General features: G+C 43.7%; 1 protein-coding gene across 1 annotated transcript in view; it reads left to right on the forward strand.

Moving 5' to 3' along the window:
* Window positions 1–388: 388 nt before the first annotated feature.
* Window positions 389–21,609, forward strand: part of MEX3C (mex-3 RNA binding family member C) — a 140,306-nt gene continuing 119,085 nt past the window's right edge. Inside the window, exon 1 of the mRNA XM_083465824.1 lies at window positions 389–393. The gene's annotated coding sequence lies outside the window, so the exon portion shown is untranslated. The remainder of the gene's footprint in view (window positions 394–21,609) is intronic.

Here is a 21,609-nt window from a genome sequence, read left to right on the forward strand (position 1 = left end):
CTTTTGTGCATTGTTCAAGAGACGTTGCAGAACACGCAGTGTGAGTCAAAACGTTATCACGAGGGCAGGTGCAATCAAAGCCGATTCCTTCTCCAAAGCAATGATTAACGACAATCTCGGGACATCTTCAGTGCATTAAAGAGACATCCATTAATACATCAAAGTATGAAATGGAATCAAGCATGACAGCCACAGAGGAAATGTTACTCCTGCTTTTCAATGGTTGGGGAATATTGCATGCATTATTTGAGTTTATTTAAAAGACAGTTCTCTTACAGATGTGAAAGACGTCGAAGATTCTGGTTTTGAACTTACTTAACCAGAGATTATAGCCCACTGATTTATTGCAAGACGAGCAGAAGTATAAGAACATAGGAACATAAGGCGAGCCTGGTGGATCAGGTCAACGGTCCGTCCAATAGCCCATCATCCTGTTCTCACAGTGGCCAACCAGATGATGATGATGATGATGATGATGATGATAATAATAATAATAATAATAATAATAATAATAATAATAATAAATTTTATTTATACCACGCCCTCCCTGGCCAGATTCGGGCTCAGGGTGGCTAACACCAGTAAAATCACAGTAAAAACATTATAGGGGAAAAAGAGAAGGGGGGGCAAGCAATTTAAAATGCAGGTCAAAATGCTATTTAAAATGCAGCCTCAAGACCATAAGGGGAGGGAAACATAAGGGTCAGACCGAGTCCAAACCAAAGGCCAGACAGAACAGCTCTGTCTTGCAGGCCCTGTGGAAAGATGTCAAGTCCTGCAGGGCCCTAGTCTCTTGTGACAGAGCGTTCCACCACGTCGGGGCCAGTGCTGAAAAGGCCCTGGCCCTAGTTGAGACCAATCTAACCTCCTTGAGGCTTGGGACCTCCAAAGTGTTGTTATTTGTGGACCTTAAGGTCCTCCGCAGGGCATACCAGGAGAGGCGGTCCCGTAGGTACGTGGGTCCTAGGCTGTGAGGAGCAAGCACAGCAGCACTCTCCCCCTCCTGTGGTTTCCCACAACTGGTGTATGGCATCTGACAAGGAAGGCACAGCATAGCAATGGTGGTTAGTAGCCACTGACAACCTTAGCCTGCAGGAATTTGCCCAGTCCTCTTTGAAAGACATCCAGGGCTGTAGCTCAGTGGTAGAGCACCGGCTTTGCATGAAGATGGTCATGGGTTCAGTCCCCAGAATCTCCAGGTAAGGCTGGGAAATATTCCCTGCTGGAGAGACACTGCCAATCAATGTGGATGATAGTGGGCTTGATAGACCAATGGTCTGACTCAGTACAAGGCAACTTCCTAAGTTCCTGAAGCATCTTAACATAGCTTGAAATACTGGTCTATTTCAGTTCCATATAGGGAAAGTGTTCTTTTTTTATAAGGATTTCTAAACTGCATTCCAAGCAATGTTTCCAAAGTGGTGGACAACAGGACAAATTGATGTACTCGTTGTATACATGTGACGGTATTTCATCTGATCCATCCACTGTAATTATTAAGTTTGCAGATGATACTACCATAATGGGTCAAATTACAGGTGGAGATGAATCAGCGTACAGGGGTGAGGTTCAAAAAGTATCTACCTGATGCTTAGAGAATAACTTGCACCTAAATATTAGCAAGACAAAGGAGATGGTGTTGGACTTTCGGAGGAAGAGAGGGGAACTAGCCCCATTGTATATCGGGGGGGGGGTTGTGGAGAGAGTCTCTTCCTTTAAATTCATGGGAGTTTACCTTAGTGAAGACCTCACTTGGAAAAACAATGTAACTCAGGTGGTTAGGAAGGCCTAACAGAGACTCCATTTTCTCAGGGTCTTGCGAAAGAACAATGTTAAACAACAATTGATGACCTCCTTCTACCGGTCCACAATAGAAAGTGTCCTCTCATATTGTACCACAGTGTGGTATGTTGGCTTGACAACCACGGAGAGAAGGTCTTTACAGAGGGTGGTGAACACAGTACATGATATCATGGGCTGTCCCCTGAGCCCGCTAGATGACATCACAAGGGATCGTTGCCTTAGGAGAGCAAGAAAAATTCTCAGGAAGGATTCACACCCCGGCCAGCACCTCTTTAATCTTCTACCCTCGGGCAGGAGATATAGAAGTATAATCAGTCGTACCAAGAGGCTAAAAAACAGTTTCTATCCATGGGCTGTTAGGCTGCTGAATGGAAAATAATATAGTGCAACTGACTTTCGGGGAAGGTGGGTTGTGCAACAAGCACACAGAGTGCAATGAGATTGAGTGTTTGGGGGGGAGGCTTGGTTAATTTCATTGTACAGAGGTTATACATTGACAATAAAGGTATTATTATTATTATTATTATTATTATTATTATTATTATTATTATTATTTACAGAAGGTACCTCTTTATAGTATACGGGAATATAAGAAGTTGCCTTATATTGAATCATGCTATTTGTCCATCCAACTCAGTTTTGTCTACACTGACTGGCAGTGGCTCTCCAGGATTTCAGACAATGGGCATTCCCAGACTCCCAGACCTTCTGCATGCAAAGCATATGGTCCATCATGGAGCTACATCACCAGTGATCATCTCAGCCAAACAACATCCAAATGTGTCAACACAAGCTAGGGATCAATAGTGCAGTTTCCTGTTGATTTGCTTTTGCAACCATGCAAAATGAACTGATCTGCACAGTTGAGTTTTTAAGACACACTATTGTCACAATCACATGGACTGTAATGCCCCAGGCCAAGTCCTAGAACAAATACCTTGCTGAAATTCCATACTTGGGCCAGAGTCCACTGGCTGGATCCTGACTGAGACTGCAACCCTAACTCCACTGACCTGGGAGCAAACCCCATTGAATTCAAGGGGACTTTCGTCTTAGCAGAACCATTGGCTCTCCAGAGGTTGTTGGACTACAACTGCCATCATTCCTGACCATTGGCCATGTCAGCTGGGGTTGATGGGAGTCAGAGTCCAAGAACAACATCTGGAGGGCCATCATGGGTGCCTATGGTCAAAGTAGCCCACCTAGTCAGGTAAAAGGGAAAGAGAGAAGAATTACACAGGGTTGTTGCTTTTTCATTGTAACCTGCATAATGTATTGAAACAGGCATGTTCAACAAAATGTTCCTTATGATATTCCATGAATCAAGACTGACATTGTTATGCATTCTCTGTTTCAGTTCTTAAAGATGTAGCTCTTCCTTGTGTAAGATATTGTGATAATAATGGATTTACCGGAATATCCATTGATATAATCATACTGGTTAATTTCTAAGTGTAGTGTATCATGTAGCTTTGCTTTTGTACTTTCATTTAAAAGAAACTTGCAAAAGATGTATTGTATGCATGGTTTGGTGTGAAAAGATTAAAATGTTGCGCGGAGGTAGGTATTAGAAGACTATGTATAGTGCTTGCTCACTTAAGCATGGATTATAAGTGCATTCATTCACATTATAGAATTATCAGAATTATCACCAGAATGTTGGGGTTTAGAGCTGCCATTTTGGACCCAAATCCATGGTGTCTCTCTCTCTCTCACAGCCCCCCTCCATTTTCAGCAATAAGGTAACTTCCAGATAAGGGATGGGGGAAGAAATTTGATTCAGTTCACATTTAAAGGAGAAGATATCACATTCACGCTTTCCCAAACAATACGAGAACCAAGACAGTCAGCATTCAAAATTCGCGTTTATCTGAATTTTGTGGTGCAGTTCTCCAACAAAACCAAAAATGTGTGTATTATTGAAAAATGACGATAAAAATTAATACATTGGGGAAAATAACATGCAAAATGCAATCTCCTAGGAGAAATTGCTTGCAAAAATGTATATATTAGTCAAAACTGCATTAAAGGGTGTTTTATTAGAAATCCACACTAAAATGCTGGTGAATATTCATGAGGCTTAAGAAAAAAGAATTGCAGTTTGTTGCAGAAATGTTATATTCTGTGTGTGTGTGTGTGTGTGTGTGTGTTGTGTGTGTTGTGTGTATGTGCACGTGCACACACGCACATGAATCCATAACTACTGTTTCACATTGCAATTTATAATTTAGTATTATAATTATGTGTTTTTCAGTTGTATTCATGTATTGTATTTATGAAACTGTTTAAGTGCAAGCGCAAATAAAGTGATGATGTTAATAACTGAATTTACAATCGGGGGAAATGAGAAAGTAAGAGAAGCAAAACTGGCAGATCCTTCCATCCCTACTTCCAGAAGATCTGTTTATTGAGCATTCATCCTGATTTGCTTGCAGAGAGGTTATATGATGTGGCATCAGCCCAGTGTTTTCCCACATTTTGCAATGCATTCTCCCCATAACTTCCCTTACTGAAAAAAGGGGCAAATATACTCCCATAGAGACTACCTTACACTGTGTTTAAAACTAAAATCGCATTTGGATAGAAACTGTTTCTCAGGCAGCTAGTCCTAGTCTTTATAACCCTGTACCTTCTTCCAGAAGGCAGAAGCTGGAAGAGATCATTTCCGGGGTGTGCACTATCCTACACTATCTCTGCAGCTTTCTTATGGCACCTGGAAGCATAGATTTGATCCAAGGTGGGAAGAGTGCACCCAATTATTCTCTCCGCAGTCTTTACAACCCTGGACAGCATTGTTTTTTCCCTGACCGTGCAGCTCCCAAACCACACACACAGACCATAAGTTAATACACTCTCAACAGTACAATGGTAAAATGCCATCAACAGGTCCTTTGAGAGATTGTTTTTCTGGAGGATTCTCAAAAAATACAGCCTCTGCTGTGCTTTCTTCATCAGGTCTTTGCTGTTTTCTCCCCAGGTTAGGTCATCTCTCAACTCCATTCCCAGAAATCGAAACACCGAGACCTGTTCCACACATCTGTTCCATTGGCCTGATCCTGCAAACACCCCTTATGTCCTTACATTACAACATGCCTGCTCTTTCCTCACCATGTGTTGGGCTAGATAAGGGGAAATGTATCATCCAATCATTTCTAAGCTAATGGTGAACATGCACATGCGAACCAACTTGATGGTTTGCAACAAAAGCAAACAGTTCACCTCCTTTCTCTACATCCATGACCTGCCACTGTGAATAAGGCTGTGCCTACATAGATCAAAAGCTATGAAAGTTTTCCATGCATAACACTCTCCCTCCTCCCAGAATAGCAAGCTCAGTTCTTCTTACTCTTTTACTTAAAACAAAAACTTAATTGGCATAAAATCAAAGGTAGAGCACAAAGATTGTCAGATCCGAGGATACGGCGTGGGTTGGGCTCCCCTCCGCATGCAGACAGCTGCAGGAGATCATGCGCAAACCTGGAGCTGTCAGCAACTAAGTCAAAGTTAATTTGGAGGGTCTTAAACTGACAAGGCACCTTCAGAAAGTTGAGAACAGCCGAAACAAGTTGGGTGAGATTAGTTAACATGAGAAGAGCTTTTCTCGAACAGGCCAGAGGCCCATCAAGTCCAGGATCCTGTCCAAGCAAGCCCTGAGTGCAACAGCACTCTCCCCATTTGCAATTCCCAGAAACTATAGAGGCATTTTTTAAAAAGGTAAAGGACCCCTAGATGGTTGAGTCCAGTCAAAGGCGACTAGGGGGTGCGGCGCTCATCTCGCTTTCAGGCCGAGGGAGCCGGCGTTTGTCCACAGACAGCTTTCCAGGTCATGTGGCAACATGACTATACTGCTTCTGACGCAACAGAACACCGTGACAGAAACCAGAGCACACAGAAACACTGTTTACCTTCCCACTGCAGTGGTACCTATTTATCTACTTGTTATTTATCTACATGCTTTTGAACTGCTAGGTTGGCAGCAGCTGGGGCAGAGCAACAGGAGCTCACCCCATCGCAGGGATTCAAACCACCGACCTTCTGATCGGCAAGCCCAAGAGACTTGGTTTCCCTCTCTTTTAGGCATGTCAACACGCCACACCCCACAGCAGCCATTTTGTGTTTGTCATGCCCCATGGCAGCCATTTTGTGCTAGGCTCGCAACATTTTCTCTAAATTCTATACCTGCTCAGTGGCCCAAAATGGTTTGGCAACCCCTGGAGTAACTTTTCAGAGGGATAGCCGTGTTGAGCTTGCTCCAGCAAAAGCCAAAAAGGAACCCTGTGGTAGACTGGCAGATTTCAAGGCTAGCAGACTTACTGCGGCATAAGGCTTCGTTGACTAGACCCTCACATTCTTGGATGTTATACCACAGCAAATCTGCTCTCCCTTAAGGTGTCACGAAACCCCTTGATGTGCAAACCAAAAATCTGCCTCGCAGATCCTTCAGCCAGCAAAATCCTTCAACGATTGCTGGCAATCGGAACGGAGGCAGCTTGTGAGGTTGGTTGGAAAACCCAGATTAGCACTTCCACCCACAGAAGTGAGCTGCGTCTGTCGTTAGCGAATTGCTCTGTTTTCGGAGAGAGATTGGCAGCGCCGGCAGTAACAACAGTGTCATTTGGAAGGTTTACTTTGCCGAGGTGGTGAAGACGCCAGACAGTAGCTCAGGGGCAGGAGAACCAGCCAGCTCTGAGAGGGACAACAGCTCCCTGCTGGGAAAGAAAACTGAAAGTGACCTCATAGCCTTGAACCTGCATGCCGGCTGCAGCGCTAATGTTCAAGCATGGCTATTGTCACGGTCATTAGCTAATTGCATCCCAGGGGTGTTTCCAGCAAGCCAAGCACAGGCTCTTTCTCACGCAGGTGATGCTCTAATGCAAGCTGTTTCTCCAGTGGAGATCACCTCATTATTGCTCATGCAAGTCAAAAGCCAAAAATTCCTGAGCACCACTGAAGAAAGGGCTGGGCAGTGGCCAGGGATAGGCAAATCTGTCTGTCTTGGTTTCTCCATTTTGCATTTCTCCAGATCTCCACATTTTGACATCAATTTGAAAATTCATCAGCATATAGTGTCAATTTCTCCTAATATGTCCATTACAGTGGTACCTCGGTTTACGAACTTAATCCGTTCCGGAAGTCCGTTCTTAAACTGAAACCATTATTAAACTGAGGCACGCTTTCCCTAATGAGGCCTCCCACCGCCGGTGCCCTTCTGCCGTTCAGATTCCGTTCTTAGACCGAGGTAAAGTTCTCAAACACTTCTTCCAGTTTTGTGGAGTTCGTAAACCGAATCAATCGTAAACAGGACTGTTCTTAAACCGAGGTACCACTGTATTGTATGCAACTTTGCCCAACAATTTTGGAAAGAAGAAGAAGAGTTTGGATTTGATATCCCGCTTTACCACTACCCAAAGGAGTCTCAAAGCGGCTAACCATCTTCTTTCCCTTCCTCCCCCACAACAAACACTCTGTGAGGTGAGTGGGGCTGAGAGACTTCAGAGAAGTGTGACTGGCCCAAGGTCACCCAGCAGCTGCATGTGGAGGAGCAGAGACGCGAACCCGGTTCACCAGATTACGAGTCTACTGCTCTTAACCACTACACCACACTGGGAAAAGCAATTTCCCTTAATTTAATGCCCTCCAGACAGCTCCCCTCAGGATGCACGAAGGTCAAGAATGATGGGAGTTGTAGTCCAACAAAATCTGGAAAGAAATAGGTAGATCCTTTTCAGCCTGGTCTCATGCCTAGTTATGAGACAGAGACAGCTTTGGTCACCTTGGTGGATGACCTATGCTGGGAACTGGACAGGGGGAGTGTCCCCCCTTTGGTTCTGCTGGACATCTTGTCAGCTTTCACAGAATCATAGACTTGTAGACTTGGAATGGACCCCAGGGGTCATCTAGTCCAACCCCCTGCAAGGCAGGAATCTCAACTAAAGTATCCATGACAGATGGCCATCCAACCTCTTCTTAAAATTCTCCAAGGAAGGAGAGTCCACAACCTCCTGAGGGCATTCGTTCCACTGTCACGCAGCTCTTACTGTCAGAAAGTTCTTCCTGATGAGGTGCTGTGGGTTAAACCACAGAGCCTAAGACTTGCTGATCAGAAGGTCGGCGGTTCGAATCCCCACGACGGGGTGAGCTCCCGTTGCTCAGTCCCTGCTCCTGCCAACCTAGCAGTTCGAAAGAACGTCAAAGTGCAAGTAGATAAATAGGGACCGCTCCGGTGGGAAGGTAAACGGCGTTTCCGTGCGCTGCTCTGGTTCGCCAGAAGCGGCTTAGTCATGATGGCCACATGACCCAGAAGCTTTACGCTGGCTCCCTTGGCCAATAAAGCGAGATGAGCGCCACAACCCCAGAGTTGGCCATGACTGGACTTAACGGTCAGGGGTCCCTTTACCTTTACCTTTCTTGAAACTTTTGATACTGTCAACCATGGGATCCGATCCTTGACCACCTTGCTGGGATGGGACTTGGAGTCACAGTTTACAGTAGCTCTGTTCCTTCTTGGAGGGGTGAACCAAGAAGGTAGTGTTGGGAGACTTCTGTTCTACATCTTGGCCTCTTACCCACTGGGTTGCTCGGGATTCTGTTTCTTCCCCCATGCTATTTAACATTTACACGAAGCTGCAAGGAGAGGTTGTCCAGAATTTTGTATTTCATTCTATTTAGTTTTCTGTTTTACAATTGAATATACTCATTTTACATCCTTAAGATATCAATGACTTCCCTTCTTCTCTTTCCATGGTTCATTTTACATATCATAAATCCCTGCATATTTTACAAAAACTGTACCATTCAGTATTCCATTATTGCATCCATCAAAACTTGTTTACACTGTTGAATTTATCTTAATGCTGCCAGCGTTTTCAGCTGTACACACTTATTTCCCATATATTCAATAAACCTTTTCCAATCTTCTTTAAACGTATATTCTTCTTGTTCTCTTATCCTGGGAGTTGTGGAGGTTGTCTGGAATTTTGGGGTTTGGTGTCTCCAGTATGCTGATGACACCCACTTCCAGTTCTGCTTTCCACCTAAATCCTAGGAAGGTGTTTTGGTTCTAAAACAGTGTCTGTCACAAGTTATGGACTGGATGAGGGTGAATGAATTGAAACTTTGCCCAGAGAAGACAGTGTTGCTCTTCATTAATCAGAAGGGAGAACAGGGAACAGAGATTCAGCCTGGGCTGGATGGAGTAATGCTCCCCATGAAGACACCAGTTTGAGTTTGCAGTTTGGGCATGTTCCTGGACTCAGCCCTGATGCCCAGGTTTCTGCAGTGACCAGGAGTGCATTTGCACGGTCAAGGTTAGTGCAGTAACCGCACCTCTTCCTTAAGATGTCTGATTTGGCTACAGGGACACAGGCCTTAATTACATCCCATTTGGCTCACTGTACCACGTTCTGTGTAGGGCTGCCTTTGAAAATGCTCAGAAACGTCAGCTGGCTCAAAGAGCTGCAGCCAGATTGCTGACAAAGGCTGATAGGGAGCCAGGGCCGAATTTAGGTTTGATGAGGCCCCAAGCTACTGGAGGTAATGGGGCCCTTTATATGTCCAGCTGTCCTTTATCAACAACAAAATGTCAGTGTTTTTTTGTGTTGAATATATGCTAGATGGTAATTTATGGACGTAATAGGTATCTAACACCAGTCCTGAAAGATCTTCATTGGCTCCCAGTATGTTTCCAAGCACAATTCAAAGTGTTGCTGCTGACCTTTAAAGCCCTAAACGGCCTTGGCCCAGTATACCTGAAGGAGCGTCTCCACCCCCATCGTTCTACCCGGACACTGAGGTCCAGCGCCGCGGGCCTTCTGGCAGTTCCCTCATTGCGAGAAGTGAGGTTACAGGGAACCAGGCAGAGAGCTTTCTCGGTAGTGGCGCCTGCCCTGTGGAACACCCTCCCAGCAGATGTCAAGGCAATAAACAACTATTTTACTTTTAAAAGACAACTGTTTAGGGAAGTTTTTAATGTCTGACTCTGTATTGTTTTTAATATTCGGTTGGAAGCCACCTAGAGTGGCTGGGGAAACCCAGCCAGATGGGCGGGGTATAAATAATAAATTATTATTATATTGTTGTTGTTGTTGTTTAGGGCCCAAAAGAGTGCAGCCCTAAGCTATAGCTTGTTTAGCTTATACGTAAATCTGGCACTGTAAGGAGCTGATAGGTAGCAGGAAACTTCCTTGCTAGAACAAGCTCCACTGCCTACCAGTCTGTCTCAGGGAACAATTCAAAGTGCTGGTTCTGACCTGTAAAGCCCTACACAGCTTAGGTCCAAGCCAGGCATAGGCAAACTCCGGCCCTCCAGATGTTTGGGACTACAGTCCCCATCATCTCTGACCACTGGTCCTGTTAGCTAGGGATGATGGGAATTGTAGTCCCAAACATCTGGAGGGCTGGAGTTTGCCTATGCCTGGTCCAAGCTATCTAAAAGACCATATTCCCTCATATGAACCTACCCAGGTTTTGAGAATTTCAGGGGGAGGCCCTTATTTCAAACCCACCACCCACACAGGTAAGGACAAGGGAGAGGGCCTTCTTGGTGGCTGCTCCCAAGCTTTGGACCTCTCTCCCTAGTAAAGTTAGACTGGCTCCCTCCTTGCTGCACTTCTGCCAGCAGGTGAAGACTTTTTTTTTTTTTTTAAGGGCTGGTGCCATGCTGTGGGGTTTTTTTTTTTGTAATTATCTGCATGGTTTTAAATAGATTTTATATGTGTATATAACATATTTTTCGCCCTATAGGACGCACCGGCCCATAGGACGCACCTAGTTTTTTGGGGCGGAAATCAAGGGGGGAATTTATTTTCCCCCCAAGTTTGCGCAGCCATCCCCAAGCTAGAAGAGGGAGACGGAGCGCTCCGTCTCCCTCTTCTGCCTTCAGGGACAGCCTCTCTAGCCTCCGTGGGGCAGCAGCTTGCCCCGCTGTCCCCCGAGCTTGTGGGGCTGGCGATGGGGAGAAGCAAGCTTGCTTCTCCCCCCCACCAGCCTCCAGACCAGGTCCGGGAATAGTGGGGTGGCGGCGCTCCGCCTCCCCGCTATCCCCCGAGCTTGTGGGGCTGGCAGGGGGGGAAGCAAGCATTCGCCCCATAGGACACACACACATTTCCCCTTCATTTTTGGAGGGGGAAAAATGCGTCCTATAGGGCGAAAAATACGATAGTTTTACGTCTATCAATGTTTAATTAATTTTTTCTATGTTTTTAGTGGGCCTTGTTTTAATTCTGTAAGCTGCCTTGAGTCCCATCAGGGGAAAAAGGTGTTGTATAATAATAATAATAATAATAATAATAATAATAATAATAATAATAAATTTATTATTTATATCCACCCATCTGGCTCCCCAGCCACTCTTGGCAGCTCCCAATCAAATGTTAAAAACAGTACAGCATTAAATATTAAAAACTTCCCTAAACAGGGCTGCCTTCAGATGTCTTTTAAAGATAGGATAGCTGCTTATTTCCTTCACATCTGGTGGGAGGGCGTTCCACAGGGTGGGCGCCACTACCGAGAAGGCCCTCTGTCTGGTTCCCTGTAACCTCGATTCTCTCAATGAGGGAACTGCCAGAAGGCCCTCGGCGCTGGATCTCAGTGTCCGGGCTGAATGATGGGGGTGGAGACGCTCCTTCAGGTATACAGAACCGAGGCCGTTTAGGGCTTTAAAGGTCAGCACCAACACTTTGAATTGTGAGGAGGAGGAGGAGGAGGAGGAGGAGGAGGAGGAGGAGGAGGAGGAGGAGGAGGAAGACGACGTCTACCCTTGGTCTAGACCAGGCTTCCTCAACCTCGACCTTCCAGATGTTTTTGGCCTACAACTCCCCTGATCCCTAGCTAGCAGGACCAGTGGTCAGGGATGATGAGAATTGTAGTCTCAAAACATCTGGAAGGCCGAGGTTGAGGAAGCCTGGTCTAGAGTCTATTTGTTCCCTTAATACTGTGTTGTCTTATTTACTGATTTGATACATTTCCAAGCCACCCTTTCTCATCTTATTCCATCACAAGCATCCATCCTGAAGTTCACGAGATCTTCCAGTTCACCAGCCTCGTGAACTCCATCAACCTTCTCTCTCCTTAGGCCTGAGAACAAAGCATTAAAAATTGAACGTGCCTCTACTTTGCTGAGCAATTATCTCACTCATTGGCTCGATTGACTTGATATCTTAATGACAGCTTCTCCCCACTGCTTTTTTTTAATGTTTAAAATATGAAATAAATGTGCCCCGTCAGGCTGAAGAAATCTGCGTAGGCTTGAGTCGCTGTTTTCAATAAATAATAGGGAGTTTCAATTTACTCATCATCTGACACATCGCTATGTGATGGGATTGTCATTTCCCTTCAGGCTTTAAAAACTCACTCCTGCTCACCTTGATGATGCCAAAAGAGAACATTTCATCATCTTAAAAAAGAAAGAAAAACAGTGTTGTTTTTTTCCCTCCCCCTCCACATTAATCCAAAATAAACAGAATGGAAGGAGAGAATATGTGATCTGCAGGGAAAGTTTATTTTTACAAAGCATTCCAAATGGCTACACAAAAGAGGCGGTTGGGAGTCTCATTATGCTGTGATGGTGTTTTGCTTGCAAAGTAAATATTATGAGCTTTGGAGCAGATTTAAGAATGTTTCCCGATTACCTGCAAAATCCAGCTAGGGGTAACATGTATATAGAAATTGGTTTCTGAGTGCATTTCTCTGCAGAGGTGGTGAAGCAAAAATGTAAATGGGTGCTGAAGACTCCTTTTTCCTTCTGGATTCAACAGCAGGCCTTTTTTAAGAGGTCAAATCCTGCTGGTTGGCAGTTTTGGAACAGGAGCTAAGGCCTAGATTCACTCCGTCCAAAAGAACCTCTTGGTGTGGATGGGCAAATCTGTTAATTCCATTTTCTCTCTTCTTCTCATTTTTTTTCAATATTAAATTCAGTTCTCCACATTAGTTTGTGGTTTTTTTTTAAAAAAAATTAAAAAGTCCTTGTGAAAAATTGTCTATGTTTTTCTCCTAATGCACACATTTTATATGCAGATTTGTGTAATATGCACATTTCTGCAAAGCAGTTTCCCCTAATATAATGCATTTGGAGTGTTATTTATACTCCATAACTTTATATGCAGGTTTTAACATAGCATGTGCAATTTGTACAATTTACTTAGCTGGAGCCCAGAGAACTGTATTGCAAAATTTGGGGAAGTGTGAATTTTCAACACTGCAATCCCACGCTGTGACATTTTGTTGCAGGCTCTTGTTTCTGAATGGTCTGTAAACTGTAGCTGCGCAATCAGAGTCACTATGAAATGAAACACCCTATTAGACCCTCTTAAGCTTTCTTCTTTTTAAAATCAGTGCTTATGGTCAGTTTGCTAAGAAACTCTCCTCCCGAAGCCAGTGTAGGACAGATCTCTGAAAAGCAAATGCGTGGCAATTAGAGATCACACTAGAAAAGAGTTTCAAAAAGCATGGGGAAAATGCTGAGAATACTTCACAAAACAGTGTCTTAACATACATACCTGGACTTGTTTCGATTAATGTCTGCAGGAGACTTTGTGGATATTTAAGTTATAATTAGAAAAATCTTAATAAAGGAAACAGTTTATAAGAAGTAAATAAGGAGGCCAGATACAGGATCAAGGAAGTCTTTTATTTCGTTGTTTGTATGGTTGCATGTTATGCTCACTGTATGTTATGTTCACGTTTAGTGAGGGTGGATTGTGTATTGGGGGGGTGGGGGGTTATGTTACATTGCAAATAAAATTCCAATAAAAATTATTATAAAAAATAAAGAGCAAATGAATACAAGAAGAAAATAGTGCCGGGGAAAGACTCTGGCATGAATATGGAGATGTTCTAACTACTCAAGTGTGTCTCCAGACTCACCTGTAGCCTGTTGGAGCCTATGGCGTAATCCCCGTTGAAATGGACTGATTTATTTTAATCCTTCTGTTTTTCATTCAGCAGCTGTTCAGTCGCTCCGGCTTTGCTGTATTGTAACTGGGATCACTTCCTGGAGTTTTGGGGGGAGAGGAATATTTTGTTGTTTTAACCTATTTGTAAACTGCTTTGGGGACCTCTTGAACTAAAGCGGTGAGATATCAATATCTAAAATAAGTGAGCAAATATGTATTTTAAGAGAAGACATGAAAAGGTAAAGGTAAAGGACCCCTGACAGTTAAGTCCAGTTGCGAACGACTCTGGGGTTGCGGAGCTCATCTCGCTTTACTGGCCAAGGGAGCTGACGTTTGTCTGCAGGCAGTTTTTCCGGGTCATGTGGCCAGCATGACTAAGCCGCTTCTGGCAAAACCAGAGCAGCACATGGAAACACTGTTTACCTTCCCGCCAAAGTGGTACCTATTTATCTACTTGCACTTTGGGTCTGCTTTCGAACTGCTAGGTTGGCAGGAGCAGGGACCGAGCAACGGGAGCTCACCCCATTACGGAGATTCGAACATCCGACCTTCCGATCAGCAAGATGTCACATAGAAAGCAGACCACAGGAGAAGCTGTTTGACAGCAAACAGGGTACAGACTGCCATGGATGCTCTCTCCTTTACCGGAAGTATTTGAGATGAAGTAATGGCACCGGTGATCACTGGAACTCTCTGCTGCTATTAATATAGGCAGGCAACTTTGTGTGACTGGTTTTGACCCTGCTAAAACCTTTCTCATTTAGGCAAGTCTACCCATACTTATAATTTTATATCGTACATTTGGTTTTTAGCACTGTTGAGTGAATCTATAATTTTATTGATAGTTTTATTATTATTTATTTGATTCATTAGTCAAATGCAACCCCCACCCCACCCAGGTCTCTCCATCTGACCCTGGGGACTGTGCCTAGGCCATACCCCTCTCTGTAGTTATGTGCACTCTCCTTTGGCTGCAACATGCTTCTTCTTAGCCTGGATGCAAGATGGGTGTGTGAGAGAGGATGTGTGGCCACTAGCTTCCTGCAGAAATTTACCATCATTGCTGGGTTGTTGCCATTGCTTAAAAAAAAATCAAATAAAACTTTCCACATGGACATCTGAACTCTCGCCTGGCAGGTGGCCCCTTCTGTTCATCCCTTGGTCTAACCTCGGCCCGTGCTGTCAATCCGTCATTTCCTCAGGTTAAAGGCACCCTGTCCTTTAAAGCTTTGTGCCTGGCTGTGTTTTATTTTTTTTATTAACGGCATTTCACATTCCGTTCACAGAGCTGTTTGTAATACCACGAAGAATGAGCCGCAATGGATATCTTTCAGACAAAATCTCTTCAGGTCTCTGTTTCATCCTTCTGGTTCGGAAAAGAGAGAAAGAGAAAAACCAAGCAGATTATATCAAAGGCTTCATCAGATGCCTATTGTCCTGTTGGGTTAGATTAATCTGAATGGCTTTCAAAAGAAAGCCGCTACCTGCTGGTATCTTATGGTAGCTGTCAGTTACCAGATGTCTGGCTTTTGTTGTCTGTAACTTCTATAATTTCTGCACAAAAAAGGACTCATGAAAAATGCTCGCAATTCTTCAGAACAAAATGCACCCGGTGCCAATTTATCCCAATGGCCTCTCCTTGGTCTCAAATTTTATTTTAGTTGGCTGACTGCATATCTTTTTCAACCTGCCTTTTTATATAGCCAAATGAGGCACCCTGCTTTTGCCTTTCAAATGCCATCTTCACATTCATGATCTTGCTTTTAAGAGCTGGAATCACTGTCATTTGTCCACGACACAAGGAATGGGTTGCAATTCATTGTTTCAACGGGTGTCTTGGGTAGGGACTGATGCCTCATTCCTGCTATCAGGGGACAACTACAGTGAGCCTGAGACCCTGGAGAGCAGCTGCTGGTCAGAGTTGAAAATACTGATACATTTATTAAAAAAAACAAACCAGAAGCATTTTTACTTGGCATTGTAGGGGAGGATATTAACAGACAGGATAGTAAATTGTTTTTATATGCAACAATGGCAGCAAGAGTATTATTGGCACAGAAATGTAAACAAGAAGAACTATTGACGAAAGAAGAATGGCAGACGAAATTAATGGACTATGCAGAATTAGATGACAGGAAGGATTCAAAACCTGCGGGACCAGAGATTCTCAAAGGACTGGAGCAAATATGTGAACTATTTGAAAAGCAATTGTAATAAACAGATTATGCTAGTACGGCTGCAAGAAGTTTTGTAAGGAGGACTATGCGAAATATTGCAGAGAAAATTATGAAGAGAATTATTAGTTAAGGATTATTAAAAGTAGTAATGAAATGAATGAAATGTAGATTAAGTGATAAAGACTGAAAAATCTTCAGATGTGGTTGATGGCAGTCCAAAACATTGTATAAGATAAGAAAATGTGTTATATGATTTTTGGAAATTATATGTAAAAATCAATAAAAATATAATAATAAAAAATAAAGACAATACTGAGCCAGATGGGCACATAGCCTGCCTTGTTTATAAACTTCTTACATCGCTGTGCTTTTTGGGAGATAGATGTGTCCCAGGGATTCCATGTATGTTTCTGAATAGGGAACAGCACCTGGAAAGAGCACTGTTGCACTCAGGACCTGTTTGCAAGGTTTCTGGCCATCGAGAAGAAGGTGCTGGACTAGATTGCATTGCAGGGTCCCTTCCACCTCTAAGGTTCTCTGATTCTCTGACTAGATGGACCTTTTCTGGACTAAATGACAAAAGCATTAAAGGAGGTTGTGGATCAGGTTTGGTAAGAGGTGTGGCCTACCCCGTCTGAGATAACCTAGGGCCAATTATTTAGGACATTTACAAGAAAACCTAGGGTAAAGTATGACTTGGATTTGTATAGACTCATGTGTGAAATATTAGTGGCTGGGTGAGGTCTTGCCTTGCAGCCAAACATTCGATTATCTGGCCTTTTGTTTCCTTCCGACTTTGTTATTTCATGCCAATGGAAAATAACCTGGGAAGCAGCCCTGAACCTTCGCAACTTCAGTGGCCAAAGATCACATGGTTAACTCCGGCAGTGGCCCTGGCAGCAGGTGTGAAATCTCTGCCATCATCCAATGTGCAGTTTCTAATCTCTAGACAAATGGATGGTGTCAGTTTCCAGATTGTCAATTTGCTGTTTTAAAAAGGTACACAACATTCACCGAAGAAAGAGAAATAGCATCTCGGTAGGTTTTCACCTTGAGGTCATCTTTATATTTTTCCATCCATCCCTTTTGACTCTCCTTATGACTTACTCAATCCATCTGTCTGCAAATTCCTACTTAGATATCCAAGTTTGCTGGCATGTGAATTTATTTGCATCACCTTTATCAATGCTACTGTATTATTCTGCCATCTTCTCTTGTCTTTCGTGTAGATTTGTTAACTCTGGAATTTACTCCAAAAAAAAAAGTGGTGGCTGTCAGATTGGACAGCCTCCCAGGCACCAGGATCCCTGGAAATTTTCATTTCCCAAGCTTTCTGGGCCCTTCGTAAGAACCCAGGAGCCTTGGGAAGTTATAATTCACACAGATAGTAATTCCTAGAAAGCTGTTCAGCATGCCCATGGATACTAGGATCCTTGGGAATTTAACAGGACATACTGAGAACCCAGAAGTCCTATTTTCCAGAGGTTTCAGCACACCAGAATGCTGTTTTCACCTAATTAATGCCTCAGGAGCATTTTGGGGGAACGGAAGGGGCGGCTGTTGAAGAGCTGGGGTTGGATTAATTATAATCAAAGCCTGAAATATGGATTGATTTGGACTCTTCCCATAATCAGCCTGGAAGTTCTGAAGAAATGTATACTCTGAACTCCCTAATTTTGAACTTAAGAGCATTGCTAGTTGTATGAAGAGGAACATAGTTATTTATTTCATAAAATTTATATACTGCTTGATCATTTTTAAAAACAACAACCTCAAAGTGGTTTACAAAGAGAACAAAACAATAAAATGATCAGTAAATGCAGTGAAAGACAGCTATGTAAAGCATTCAAAAATAATCAAAATCAACAGTAAGTTAAAAGAAGGTTAAAACACATGTCAACATATCTGGGTAGACTTGCCTGAACAAAAATGTTTAGTAGTAGTAGTAGTAGTAATAATAATAATAATAATAATAATAATAATAATAATAATAATAATAATAATTTTTTATTTATACCCCACCCTCCCCAGCCAAGGTCAGGCTCAGGGTGGCTAACAAGCAATAATAAAACAAGTTGAATGAATACAACTTAAAAACAAGATTAAAATACAACATTAAAATACTGAAACAGTAAAATGTTAAAATGTTAAAATGCAGCCTCATCACAGGAGGAGAAAGGAAAGAAAGAGGTGGAAGGAATCAAATTGGCTCCAAGCCAAAGGCCAAGTGGAACAACTCTGTCTTACAGGCCCTGCAGAAAGAAATCTGATCCTGCAGGGCCCTGGTTTCATGAGACAGAGCGTTCCACCAGGCTGGAGCCAGTGTTGAAAAGGCCCTGGCTCTGGTTGAAGCCAATCTAACTTCCTTAGGGCCCAGGACCACAAGGTCCTAGAACAGTGAAGGACCTACCCTAATGTCAAAAGGCGGGGAGTTCCCAAGTGTGGGTGCCTCCTTTTGGCAGTCCTGACCTTACTAGCCCATCAGTTTATTTAAAAGATCCCAACTTGCAGTATTGCAAGAGGACAAAAATAAATGGCAGTGACCTGGCCACAAGAAGAAGCCAAGAGGCACAACAAGGCAAAGCAGGCCAGTAGCTGCAGCACCCTGGACAGCTCCAGGTGAGCTCCTTGCTGCCATAAAGGCTCCAAGAGCATTCCAGGATTGCTGAACCTACCCCTCCACCATGTCCTGAGCAACCCAGTCCCATCACCATCCACACACTGGATCTGAAGATCTGGTGCAGGGAAGCTGATGTAGAGCAAGTTCCCTGCTTCAGACCTTAGGAATATGGGCATAAAGGAAGATGCCTTTGTGCCATTGATCCATTTAGCTCTCCAGGATTGCAACTGGGAGATCTACCAAGTCCTAGCTGGAGATGCTGGAGACTGAATATTGGACCTTCTGCATGGAAATCGGTTGCTCATCCACTGAGCTAAGGATCTTACCTAAATATAGAAACACAAGAAGGCTTACAGATCAAATGTTCTTCTAGCTCAGCAATGTCTTCAATGAATGACAGTGGCTCTCAAGGATTTCATTCATTCCCAGTCCTACTTGGAGACTCTGGGGACTGAACATGGATCCTTTTCAGGCAAGGCAGCTGTTCTACTATTGAGCCGTGACTCTTTCCCAGTGCATGGATGGTGGCAGAGCTGGGTCATTAGGGACACAACAATGGAGGTGTGGCCAGCAGGTGCAGTCCCCCCCCCTTTCCTAGTCCATTCAGTTCATATGTACTGCTACCCCTGACAAGAGCTAATATCTGGGAATGAACTGAACAGTCAGTTGATGATAAAATCATCTCTAGCATTGAATTTCCTTTGGAGACAAGAGCAGAATGATGGGCGGCCATCCTGGAAATGGCACAAAGCTATCGGCAGTGCAAAGGCAGCCCGATGTGCTTATGATTGCCATGGCAAAGCATTCTGAAAATTGAAGGTATCACGGCAGGACAGAGGACGCCCCCCCCCCCATTCAAGGGTTAGGATACAATTGCAGTTAGGCACTGTATATTGTAAGAGGTTTTCTTCCTTCCTTTGTGTGGGTTCAGTTCAGGGATCATTTATAATATTGAAGCCTAAATCGTTATCCTGTTGTCAATGACACACTGTAAATACAAGAGCAATTTTCAATGACTACCGGGGCACTGCTTTTTGGAGATAACAGATTTCTTGAATTAATGCCCAAAAGATCCTATTCTGCAATATTTTAAATGGCTGTGGTGGGAAAGGAGAAGGTAATGACAGGTACACTCCAGGGTTGATACAGTGAGAATGGGTTATTTGGGTAATTGGTGACTTTGCTCAATATACTTTTTCATGCAAAAAAAGTGTTGTTGTTTTTTTAAAAAAGCAGTAGGTTAAAAAAGCATGAAGGTGTAAAACTAAGTCATACTCAGAGCAGTAGATCCATTGAAAGCAACTTAAGCCATTTAAGTCCAATGATTTCAACCAGTCTACTCATAACCAACTATGATTAATATTGGATGTCATCCAACATATCAACACAGGAGATATATGAGATGGCAACAGTCACTTCCAGACATATGGAACAATTGTGCTGATTTGGTTTCACATTTGTGTGGAGGTCATATGACTTTGCTTTCAAGTAGTTGTTAATCTGCCCTTGTCACAATTTTCTTACTGCACAAAGTCCATGGGGGAGGAAACAATTTTGTCGCACAAGAGTGCTATGTAGCCATTACTGCTACACACCACACACCTGCTTTCTATGCGGCAGGTTCGGAAGATGCACATCTACTTGAATGAGGTGAGTGCCATGGGCCTCTTGGTTCCATCAGGATCTGGCAGAATTTGGCAGCCTCAGTTGGAAGAGGAAGGAGAGGAATCAGGGGTGTGTCATAACCCACCTACTCTCAGCAACCAGAAACATCATAACCAGACTCTGGAAGAGACCTGTCAGGAGTAAGCATGGACCAATGGTACCAAATAGTATGGGAAACAGCCCTACTAGAAAAATTAACCAATAAACTGAAACTGGCATGGGGACAAATAGAAGAAGACGCCTTTACCCCAGAATGGCTCCTCTTTGTCACATACAAAGCCCAACAAGACAATGACAAGAATCCATCAACAGCATACGAATCAATATGGCTAACCTGATCCAAAAACACCCACCCACCCCACTCACACATGAAAACAAAGTTCACCACAGCCAATCACAAACAAGCAAGCACACCCTAGGCCAACCTCAACCTCTCTCACCACCAAAGGAACACAAGTGAATAGTAAAGAGAACCCGCACAAGTGACGCTGACACAAAATCCCACACATACATTAAGTAGAATAGAAACATCACCTCCCAACCCCACCTCTTCCCCCCTTTTCTTCCTAATGTAACCCTAATGTCTCAACAAATGAAACTGACCTATGGAAAATGTAACTTGAAAAAAGAGACATCGCGCCTACCTTTGTAAACCAAGAAAACTTTAATAAAAATATCAACTGGAAAGAACCAGGGGTGTGGGCTTGAAATCTGGCACCGAGGGGTGGAACATGGTGGTCCTTTCCTTGTGATTCCAGATGTCAGAGAGAGGGAAGGAGATGCACCAGCTCTCTCCATCACCCCTCCTGAGGAGCACAGATGAGCACAGAGCCTCATAGGAGAGGTGGAAGGTTTTGGCCAGCCAGTGAGAGGAAATGACCAGGAGTCACTGGGGGTCAGGACAGAGTCTTGTCACTGAGAAGCAATCGTTGCCTTCATAGATTAGATCAGATGCACCCATTCAGGCAGAGAACACATATAGGTCTTGTAAGGCGAGAGAATCTCATGAGTGAGCTCACCCTCAACTCGCCTTTACAAGCTGGGTAGAAAGGGTGTGGCAATTGTTGAGGTATCTTCATTGCTTCTGTTCTGCGTCTCTTGCCTTGCTCGTGAACCTTGGAAGCATGGCTATACCACTATTAACCTGCATAAATACATTTTCCCTATTCTCAGGCAAGAGCTGCTCTCGTTGTGTTTTGGGATGGGAGTATGGCAGTGAGAGATCCTCACAAAAGGGCAGCAGCCTGTTAGCACCCAAAGACGACGCAAGAAAATCGGGTGGGTTAACTGGTCTTCTGAAAATGCATGATGAATGAGAATGGGTTGAATCCAATGCTGGTTCTACTCAGAGAAGACCCATTGAAATTAATAAACACGACTAGCCAAGGCCCATTAATTTCAATGGGCATACTCTGAGAAGGGCTTATTTATTTAGGCCCGGAAAGCTTGCCTG

Source organism: Podarcis liolepis, assembly GCF_965112155.1.
Source record: "Podarcis liolepis genome assembly, chromosome: 11".
NCBI lineage: Eukaryota > Metazoa > Chordata > Lepidosauria > Squamata > Lacertidae > Podarcis > Podarcis liolepis.